Here is a 12,038-nt window from a genome sequence, read left to right on the forward strand (position 1 = left end):
CCTCTTTTACTCGGACCAGGTGGTAAGCTCCCCGCAGATCTAGTTTAGTGTATACAGTAGAATGTCTTAACTGATCCAACAACACAGGTATTAGAGGAAGACGATATTTATTTTTCATTGTAGCCTTATTTAGTCCTCTATAATCGATACACGCGCGCAGGGATTTATCCGGCTTCGGTATAAAAAAGAGTGGAGATGACACCGGAGATGTGGAATGACGGATGAACCCAGACTGTAGTAGGTCATCTAGGTAGGTTCTTAAGTATTTGGTTTCTTCGTCAGTCAAAGCATATACTCTGTTATTAGGTAAAGGGGCCCCTGGGATAAGATCTATACGGCAGTCATAAGACCGATGTGGGGGCAGCACACTAGCCTTTACTGGATCAAAGACGTCTTTAAAGTCAGAATATTCAGGAGGGAGACTTGGTTCATCTTGTGTAACACTAGCACAGTGTAATACTGTGCTCTGTTCTGTACCTGCTTCTTGATAGCAATTGGTTCTACAGAAAGAGGAATCCAAAGTAACAGTTCTATTCACCCAATCAATTTTTGGGTTAAGAGTTGTTAACCAGGGTACCCCGAGAATCAAACCAAAATTAGGAGTATCTATCAGATCAAAGCTAATCACCTCTGTGTGCCCGTTCTGACAGACCATAACAAGTGGACTTGTTTGTTTTGTGATTAATCCAGAGGTCAATTCTGACCCATCCACTGCACATACTGCTTCTGGACAAGGCTTTAGGCACATAGGAAGTCCTAAGATTTCAGCTAACTTATTATCCACAAAATTTCCTGTCGCGCCTGAGTCCAGTAGAACAGGGAGAGAATGCCTCACTTGGGTAGTAACAATTAAAACGACCTGAATTATGAAATGTCTAGGTATGTGCAGTACCCTGAAGGCTGCAGCATTAGAGGTTTGATTAAGATGTTTTCTCGAACAAGTAACCTCTCCCCTTGTCGAGCTTAATCGTTTCCCGATTCAGTTGAGGAGGTGGAGGAAACAGCACCCTTTCGTGGAGTTTTAGGCTTTACTGGACATTCTCTGGCAAAGTGACCTGCCCTGCCACAATATAAACATAATTGAAATTTTCTCCTTCTTTCTTTTTCCTCTGATGTGAGTGGACCTCTGAGTGTCCCTATTTGCATAGGCTCTGGTTCAGGGAGTTTATTATCTGTGTCTTTCTTCTCGTGTCTAATAAAAGTTAACCGTGATTCCAGTTTGTATTTATCTCCCTTTCTTTCTCCTAGTCTATGTTCTAATTTCACAACTAAATCTACAAAGTCCGAATAGTCTTTTGGCAAATCAACGATATGAGCCAGCGCGTCTTTTAACTCGTCTCTCAAACCTTTATAAAAAAGAGAGACACGCTTTTCTTCTGGCCACTGTGTCTCGGTGAGTAAACGATTAAAACTAGTGAGATAGGTCAATAAATCCTTGTTGCCTTGTTTAAGATTTAAAAGCTCATTATCACTTGCCTGCATGAAAGTGTGTTTTGCAAAAAGGCTGGTCATGGTACGTTTAAATTGATTCCAATTATGGAGGATGGGATCATCTCTATCCACGAAAGGAATTGACCAATTGGCTGCTGTGCCACCCAAATAAGACAAGACGAATGCCACTTTCGTATCATCAGTAGGGAACTGTTGTGGCTTACAAATGAAGTGTAATTGACATTGATTGATAAAAACATGGAATTTGTTACTATCTCCATGAAAACGTTCAGGTGCTGCTAAGGGCACAACATTAGGAACATTAACAGTAACCTCAACTGGGGAAGGCAAAGTTGTATGTTTTGATGGCGCCCCTGTCTCTGAGGAGGTTTTAAACAAAGGCGTAGAAGCTGTGTTCCACTGAGATCCCCTAAATTTATACCTGCTTAAATCCTGTTTTAAAGAGGTATTCTCCATCTTTAATCTCTCTATTTCCTCTTGCATATGTTGCAAGATGCCAGACACTGATTCATTATGAGCCAAGTCCTCATTTAGGGCCTGCGCCATATCCGTGACGTCAATGCCCTCTATTTCTTCCCCGGTATTCATCGTCCACCAGAACTGAAATTTTTTACGGCTTGTGCTTCTGTCAAAGCCCAGCTCACCTGAGTTCTTGTTCAGTTCTGATGGAGGTTGAAGACAATCCGACCCCACCCTGAAACTGCTTGTTCCAGCACACTAGTTTTTAAAACAGTGCACTAAGAACAGAAGCTCAAGGGAAGGGGGGAAGTGGATAAAATAAAAAAGAGAGACAACACCGTTCTTGCGTTTCCACTGTTGAAGTGCTGCACAAATCTGCGGCCCTTTCTGACTTCTGTAGAAACTGGTGCCTAATGAAACATAAACAAAGAACAGATAAGTGCAACCTATTCCTAAATGGGTTCCTGACTATCCCTTTATTTATTAGAAATTCTCTTCTAAAAGTACCTCTTGGATCCTGGTCTCTAGTTTCCAGGTTTGGAATGTGTTACTGCTCTGGGATGTGTTTTCTATTACTGTAAAGCTTCTAAAACATTAAACAAATACCGTTATCAGAATTACCAATATCAAACATTCATCATAATATAACTAAAGCCTAAATTCCCAATAGCAGACTCACTTTTCCCATATTTCCAGAATCTTTTATAAAACAAATACTGTACTTTTACATCAAAATACAGCATGTAATTTGTGCAAGTCCTTGATTTACTGTTTGCCTTGCTGTTAATGGTTTCCACTGTTCGATTCTTAAAAGTTCCATGAGAAAAAACAATGTTTGCTTCACAAAGTTCTGTACACGAATCCAGAAATTGTTGTCAAAGTTCTTTCAGGTAATAAAAGATTTTGCACTTACTTGTTGCTGGCAAGAGATACTGATCAGTCTAACCTTGTCTTCTTTCTCTTTTGCAGGTTACTCATAGGAGAGAGGCTGAAGCAAGGAGGAACCGGAAACCGGAAGAAGGAAGAGCCAGAAGCTGCGCCCATTGAAGTCAATGAAAGTCTGTAAAGAGCAGGAGTGCCAGCGCCGAGGGATCTGTTCTCAGGTAAGCGGGAGGTAGACGAGCACAAGCACTGGGTGAGGCTCGGGGGATGCCTTTTATAGACAGGGCTGGGTGTGGTTTGAAGGGCTGGGTGTGGTCCTCACATGCTGCACATGTTCTTGGAAGGTGTGCAGAGTTTCAGTTATTATACAAATGAGTTGGATTAACACATGGCCTAGGGAGGAGTATTTTAAAGAAGCCTTGGTAAAAGCAAGGCCCAATGTGTAAACAAAACAGCACATTAAACAACATACACAGAAGCCTGGGGGGGGGAAGGTGAGATAACAAGAAAGGCTTTCAATAGTAAGTTTAAAAGGGAGCTATTACAGAACCCACTAGTGCAGTGAGAGGGGACATGCTCTTTGCTGTGTACAAACCCTAACAGTTGCCCCCCTCAAAGGCCCTCCTACAGGACGGGGTTTTCCTGGATTTTTTAAATAAAACCGTCTAATCAGCTGTGGGGCATGTACATATGATGCTGGTTCCCATGAATTCTCAGATTCATCATATCCTTTCCATTCTACTAAATAAAACAGACGTCCACTAATTCTTTTTGAGTCTTTTATGCTTTTCACTTCATATTCCAGATTTCCCTTAATTGGTATGGGTGGAGGTGGTGGTTCAGGTCGGGTTTTTGAGTTGTACGGCTTAAGCAAGGACACATGGAATGTAGTATGTACTGGATATTCTTTTGGTAAATCTAATTTTACTGTTACCGGGTTTACTATAGCAGTTATACTAAAGGGTCCAATGAAACGTGGTTGCAGCTTTCGGGATCCCTCTATGTTTAGGTTCTTTGTGGAGAGCCATACCTTGTCACCAATTTTATACATTGGGGCCTCAGACCTGTGTTTGTCTGCTTGTCTTTTCATGCTTTCCTTGTACTTTAATAAATGTTTCCTGGGTTTGTCTTGTATGTCACCTAACCTCGTTAGTCTATCCGTTACTGTAGGCAACAGGGAATCTTCTAACAAAATGGGTATAGCTCTTGGATGATACCCCTGCAAGAAATAGAATGGTGAGCAAAGTAGAGCTGAATGCTCAGTATTATTATAAACAAACTCTGCTACAGGGAGAGCTTCCAACCATTCACTAGAATAATCAGCCAATAAACAACGTAGCGTTTGAAGTAAGGTTTGGTTCAGTCGTTCAGTCTGTCCATCTGTCTCTGGGTGGAAAGCAGTGGATAAGGCCACATCTATTTTCAGTTTTTCACATAATTTTTTCCAAAATCTGGAGTTGAACTGGCTCCCTCGGTCTGACACCAGTTTGCTTGGCAAACCATGTAAACGCACAATTTCCCTTATAAAAATATCGGCAAATTCTGCCGCCGTGGGTAATTTCCGTAATGGTACAAAATGTGCCATTTTAGATACAAAATCCACTATAAAAATTGGCGAAACCCAGAAATTTCTGAATATCTTTTACAGAGGATGGTTCTGGCCAATCAGCAATAGCACTGATTTTCTTTACATCCATAGTTATTCCTTGAGGTGACAGGCAGTATCCTAAAAAGTCCACCTTGCTGACATTAAAAGTACACTTTTCTAACTTAGCAAAAAGATGATTTTCTTTTAACTTTGATAATACTGCACGAACATGTTGGGTATGTTCTTCTGAGTTCTTAGAGTAAATGAGGATGTCGTCTATGTATACTATGACACAAACGTCCAGGAATTCGTGTAGGACCTCATTTATAAAGAACTGAAAGGCCGCAGGGGCATTACATAACCCAAAGGGCATTACTGTGTACTCAAATAAACCAAACTTTGTCTTGAAAGCTGTCTTCCACTTATCCCCCTCTTTTACTCGGACCAGGTGGTAAGCTCCCCGCAGATCTAGTTTAGTGTATACAGTAGAATGTCTTAACTGATCCAACAACACAGGTATTAGAGGAAGAGGATATTTATTTTTCATTGTAGCCTTATTTAGTCCTCTATAATCGATACACGCACGCAGGGATTTATCCGGCTTCGGTATAAAAAAGAGTGGAGATGACACCGGAGATGTGGAATGACGGATGAACCCAGACTGTAGTAGGTCATCTAGGTAGGTTCTTAAGTATTTGGTTTCTTCGTCAGTCAAAGCATATACTCTGTTATTAGGTAAAGGGGCCCCTGGGATAAGATCTATACGGCAGTCATAAGACCGATGTGGGGGCAGCACACTAGCCTTTACTGGATCAAAGACGTCTTTAAAGTCAGAATATTCAGGAGGGAGACTTGGTTCATCTTGTGTAACACTAGCACAGTGTAATACTGTGCTCTGTTCTGTACCTGCTTCTTGATAGCAATTGGTTCTACAGAAAGAGGAATCCAAAGTAACAGTTCTATTCACCCAATCAATTTTTGGGTTATGAGTTGTTAACCAGGGTACCCCGAGAATCAAACCAAAATTAGGAGTATCTATCAGATCAAAGCTAATCACCTCTGTGTGCCCGTTCTGACAGACCATAACAAGTGGACTTGTTTGTTTTGTGATTAATCCAGAGGTCAATTCTGACCCATCCACTGCACATACTGCTTCTGGACAAGGCTTTAGGCACATAGGAAGTCCTAAGATTTCAGCTAACTTATTATCCACAAAATTTCCTGTCGCGCCTGAGTCCAGTAGAACAGGGAGAGAATGCCTCACTTGGGTAGTAACAATTAAAACGACCTGAATTATGAAATGTCTAGGTATGTGCAGTACCCTGAAGGCTGCAGCATTAGAGGTTTGATTAAGATGTTTTCTCGAACAAGTAACCTCTCCCCTTGTCGAGCTTAATCGTTTCCCGATTCAGTTGAGGAGGTGGAGGAAACAGCACCCTTTCGTGGAGTTTTAGGCTTTACTGGACATTCTCTGGCAAAGTGACCTGCCCTGCCACAATATAAACATAATTGAAATTTTCTCCTTCTTTCTTTTTCCTCTGATGTGAGTGGACCTCTGAGTGTCCCTATTTGCATAGGCTCTTGTTCAGGGAGTTTATTATCTGTGTCTTTCTTCTCGTGTCTAATAAAAGTTAACCGTGATTCCAGTTTGTATTTATCTCCCTTTCTTTCTCCTAGTCTATGTTCTAATTTCACAACTAAATCTACAAAGTCCGAATAGTCTTTTGGCAAATCAACGATATGAGCCAGCGCGTCTTTTAACTCGTCTCTCAAACCTTTATAAAAAAGGGAGACACGCTTTTCTTCTGGCCACTGTGTCTCGGTGAGTAAACGATTAAAACTAGTGAGATAGGTCAATAAATCCTTGTTGCCTTGTTTAAGATTTAAAAGCTCATTATCACTTGCCTGCATGAAAGTGTGTTTTGCAAAAAGGCTGGTCATGGTACGTTTAAATTGATTCCAATTATGGAGGATGGGATCATCTCTATCCACGAAAGGAATTGACCAATTGGCTGCTGTGCCACCCAAATAAGACAAGACGAATGCCACTTTCGTATCATCAGTAGGGAACTGTTGTGGCTTACAAATGAAGTGTAATTGACATTGATTGATAAAAACATGGAATTTGTTACTATCTCCATGAAAACGTTCAGGTGCTGCTAAGGGCACAACATTAGGAACATTAACAGTAACCTCAACTGGGGAAGGCAAAGTTGTATGTTTTGATGGCGCCCCTGTCTCTGAGGAGGTTTTAAACAAAGGCGTAGAAGCTGTGTTCCACTGAGATCCCCTAAATTTATACCTGCTTAAATCCTGTTTTAAAGAGGTATTCTCCATCTTTAATCTCTCTATTTCCTCTTGCATATGTTGCAAGATGCCAGACACTGATTCATTATGAGCCAAGTCCTCATTTAGGGCCTGCGCCATATCCGTGACGTCAATGCCCTCTATTTCTTCCCCGGTATTCATCGTCCACCAGAACTGAAATTTTTTACGGCTTGTGCTTCTGTCAAAGCCCAGCTCACCTGAGTTCTTGTTCAGTTCTGATGGAGGTTGAAGACAATCCGACCCCACCCTGAAACTGCTTGTTCCAGCACACTAGTTTTTAAAACAGTGCACTAAGAACAGAAGCTCAAGGGAAGGGGGGAAGTGGATAAAATAAAAAAGAGAGACAACACCGTTCTTGCGTTTCCACTGTTGAAGTGCTGCACAAATCTGCGGCCCTTTCTGACTTCTGTAGAAACTGGTGCCTAATGAAACATAAACAAAGAACAGATAAGTGCAACCTATTCCTAAATGGGTTCCTGACTATCCCTTTATTTATTAGAAATTCTCTTCTAAAAGTACCTCTTGGATCCTGGTCTCTAGTTTCCAGGTTTGGAATGTGTTACTGCTCTGGGATGTGTTTTCTATTACTGTAAAGCTTCTAAAACATTAAACAAATACAGTTATCAGAATTACCAATATCAAACATTCATCATAATATAACTAAAGCCTAAATTCCCAATAGCAGACTCACTTTTCCCATATTTCCAGAATCTTTTATAAAAAAAATACTGTACTTTTACATCAAAATACAGCATGTAATTTGTGCAAGTCCTTGATTTACTGTTTGCCTTGCTGTTAATGGTTTCCACTGTTCGATTCTTAAAAGTTCCATGAGAAAAAACAATGTTTGCTTCACAAAGTTCTGTACACGAATCCAGAAATTGTTGTCAAAGTTCTTTCAGGTAATAAAAGATTTTGCACTTACTTGTTGCTGGCAAGAGATACTGATCAGTCTAACCTTGTCTTCTTTCTCTTTTGCAGGTTACTCATAGGAGAGAGGCTGAAGCAAGGAGGAACCGGAAACCGGAAGAAGGAAGAGCCAGAAGCTGCGCCCATTGAAGTCAATGAAAGTCTGTAAAGAGCAGGAGTGCCAGCGCCGAGGGATCTGTTCTCAGGTAAGCGGGAGGTAGACGAGCACAAGCACTGGGTGAGGCTCGGGGGATGCCTTTTATAGACAGGGCTGGGTGTGGTTTGAAGGGCTGGGTGTGGTCCTCACATGCTGCACATGTTCTTGGAAGGTGTGCAGAGCTGGGTGTGGTTTGAAGAGCTGGGTGTGGTCCTCACATGCTGCACATGTTCTTGAAAGGTGTGCAGAGTTTCAGTTATTATACAAATGAGTTGGATTAACACATGGCCTAGGGAGGAGTATTTTAAAGAAGCCTTGGTAAAAGCAAGGCCCAATGTGTAAACAAAACAGCACATTAAACAACATACACAGAAGCCTGGGGGGGGGGAAGGTGAGATAACAAGAAAGGCTTTCAATAGTAAGTTTAAAAGGGAGCTATTACAGAACCCACTAGTGCAGTGAGAGGGGACATGCTCTTTGCTGTGTACAAACCCTAACATGAATGCCCTGCAGGAATGCCTTTGTTTGTTTCAACTGCCTCTCTACACCCTGGATGGCATTCAAAATGGTAGACTGCCCAAGAGTGAGGGACCTGAGGAGGTCAATGGCCTCCTCACTGAGGGCAGCAGGGGTGACTTGGGCAGGGCCTGAGGTGCCTGGGGCAAAGGTGATGCCCACCCTCCTGGGTGAGCGGGCACGTGCCAAAAGCTGAGGGGCTGCTGGGAGGGCGGTGCTGGTAGGGGGGTGGCGGCTGTTCATGTAGATGCGGGGGGCACAGATGGGCCCGCCACCGCAAGGAAGCTCCCATTAGAGGAGGAGTCCGTATCGCTGGTGTCAGCTCCTGTCCCCGCCGTGGAGCTCCCCTGTCCCTCCGTCCCACTGGTGAATTCAGACTCTGTAGTTTCGCCCTCCAGGGCCATGTGGGATGCAGCTCCCTCCTGCTCCGGTGCCACTGCTCCTCCGCCTGATGATGCTAATGCGCACAAGAACAGGGAGACCACAAAAAGGGGGGGGAGATAGAAGAAAACATGTTGAGTGCATGCAATACCGCTACCGTTGGTGGACACGGCAGACACAGAAGCCCCCTGCACTACGCCGCGAACTTGGAGTCCACTATTCAATCCCAGGGATGTGGGTTACAAGGCTATGGCCGATTTCTGCACACATGGATGTCACAGGAGCCTGACTAGGTGTAGTTGGCACTGTACACAGGTGGGGTGGGGTGCCACAGGGCCTGCCTCAAGTAGGGTCCTTGCCTACTAAACTCACCCTGGCCTAGGGGAACCCACAGCCCACCTCCCCCACCCAGACACCTACAATGCGCACTGAATCAGCAGAATGAGAGTGTACTCACCCCCTTGTTGCTGCTGTGATGCCCTCAAGCGCCCCTCCAACTACGGGTAAGCCACTGCCAGGATCCTGAACATCAGGGGGGTCATGGTGCGACAGGCACCCCTCCCACGTTGGGAGGCCATCCCCAGCTGGGCCTCCGCCGTCGTCTTGCTCCAGTGGCGAATGTCCTCCCATCTTTTCCGGCAGTGGGTGCTCCATCTGTGGTAGACCCCCAGGGTCCGGACTTCCTTGGCGATGGCACGCCAAATGTCCTTCTTCTGGTGGGAGCTGACCTACAGGAATAGTACAGGGGAAAAGGAGAAGATATTACCGCCCGCACCGTCACAGTCATTGGCCCGCATCCCTACCCTTGCCATGACGCACATGCACTTACCGTCTTTTCATGCACGCCTCATTCTCACCCCCCTATCTTTCATCCACCCCACTCCACACAGGCATTGCCCATACAGCATGCTCACAGTGTACTTACCTGTTTGACTGGAGGACTGTAGAGTAGTGTGTACTGGGGGAGGACCCCATCCACGAGTTTCTGCAACTCCTCCGTGCTGAAGGCAGGGTCCCTTTCCCTAGACACACGAGCCATTGTCTCTTCCAGACTGAGGTCACAGCAGCACTTGCAGTGTAGGTTCTCTCCTGTCGAAGATCAGGTATCAAGTTATTAAACAGAGAGAAAATGGCGGTCACGTCCACGGCGGTGCATACCGTCACCGCCGGCGTACATCGTCATTGGCTCCTGGGACCCATAGGGTCCAATGTTAACCAATGCAGGATTGTGCTGCGGTCTTCGACTGCCTACCACGACAGTGTACAACTCCAGCGCAGTTACCTCATATCCCCTTGTCCCACTTTACGGGTGAGGCAGCCGCCATTTCATGGGCCCACATGGCATTATTTTTGACTGCGTCACACATATGTAGGCCTTGCCTAAACACTCATACAGGCTAATTTCTGTTTTTATGTACCTCAGAGTTGGTTGACTCTCTGCTTGCTGTTCTCCTCCACAGGCACCGTCCGCTGGGGCATGTGAGGAGAGGGCGGCATCCTCCGCTGGTGGACCTGTCGAAAATGGAGGAGCGACATGTGATCATCACCTACAGGCTTGATCGTGCCACAATCCATGAACTGTTTGCCCAGTTGGAGCCAGACCTGATGTCAGCTATCCGCCATCCCACAGGAATCCCCCCTCAAGTGCAGGTGCTGTCAGTACTCCATTTCCTGCCAAGTGTGTCTTTTCAAACTACAGTGGCCATAGCATCAGGGATGGCCCAGCCTATGTTTTCCAACGTGTTGTCCAGAGTGTTGTCTGCCCTGCTGAAACACATGCGGAGATACATCATTTTACCTCAGGTGGAGGATTTGCCTACAGTGAAAGTTGATTTCTATGCCCTGGGACATATCCCCAACATCATAGGTGCCATTTATGGGACACATGTGGCCATGGTACCCTCCGCAGGAGTGAACAGGTGTACTGAAACCGGAAGAGTTACCATTCCATGGATGTGCAGATGGTGTGTTTGGCAGACCAGTACATCTCCCATGTTAATGCCAAATTCCCTGGCTCAGTGCATGACGCTTACATCCTGCGGAGGCACGGGGTGTGGCTATTATGTGAGCACATGGACCCAATACAGTGGGAATAGTTGTCTGGGTCTGTGGATGTCCCTATGAGTTCGTGTGTGTCTAACAGTTGTCCCTCGCCATTTGCAGGTGACTCTGGTTACCCCAACCTGTCATGGCTACTGACCCCAGTGAGGAATCCCAGGACAAGGGCAGAGGAACGCTGCAATGAGGCCCATGTGCGGACTAGTAGGATTATTGAGCGGACCTTCGGCCTCCTGAAGGCCAGGTTCCGGTGCCTCCTTATGACAGGTGGTTCCCTATTCTGCTCACTAAAGAAGGTATGCCAGATCATCGTGGCCTGCTGTATGCTTCACAACTTGGCTTTGCGACAACAGGTGCCTTTTCTGTAGGAGGATGGTCCGGATGGATGTCTTGTGGCAGCTGTGGACCCTGAGGACAGTGAAGACGAGGAAGCAGAAGAAGAGGACATCGACAACAGGAACACAGTGATCCTGCTATACTTCCAGTGAGACACAGGTAAGAAGACAACACTGCCTGCTACGTCTGATTTAAATTTACTACCTCTCTACTGTCTGTCATTTTCACCCAGTATATGGTCACTGAGTTGTCACTTTCCCTTACGATTTCACCGATGTGGGTCCCACTGTGTGGCATCTGCTTTGTTTCCTCATGGACTATAGCTGTGTGACATAGGTATGTTGACATTACATTTGAATGAGCATTTTGCCACTGTAATTGCTAATACACTATTTCGAAATCACAGACAGACTCCTGATTGTTTTGTGCTTTAAGGGTGTTTATTTAAGTGCTCAATATTGGAGGGGATTGTAAAATGGTGAGGAGTGATGGTGGAGGAATGTCCATGGCAGAGTCCAGTCTATTAGTCTCACAGGTGCATTGTCCAAAGGGGAATAGGAAGTGGAGCTGGGGCAATTTAAAAATGGACAGGGTGACAAGGTGGGACAAAAGGATGACAATCAGGGTGGTCTCATTTCTTGGCGGGGGTCTTGGCATCGTTCTCTGTCTTTGTCCTGGATCTCAGGGACCGTTGGCGGGATGGTTCTCCCCCTGCAGGGGGTGGAATGCTGGTGTGGTGGTCCTGTGGCGGTGCCTCCTGTCCACTAGCGCCGGCGGAGGTGGTGGGCAGTTCATCGTCCAGGGTAGTGTCAGGAGCCCCTTGTAGTGCCACAGTGTCCCTCCTGGTGTTGACGAGTTCCTTCAGCACCCCTACAATGGTGCCCAGGGTGGAATTGATGGATTTGAGTTCCTCCCTGAAGCCCAAATACTGTTCCTCCTGCAGCCGCTGGGTCTCCTGAAACTTGGCCAGTA

Source organism: Pleurodeles waltl, chromosome 5 (genome assembly GCF_031143425.1).
Source record: "Pleurodeles waltl isolate 20211129_DDA chromosome 5, aPleWal1.hap1.20221129, whole genome shotgun sequence".
Classification (NCBI taxonomy): Eukaryota; Metazoa; Chordata; class Amphibia; order Caudata; family Salamandridae; genus Pleurodeles; species Pleurodeles waltl.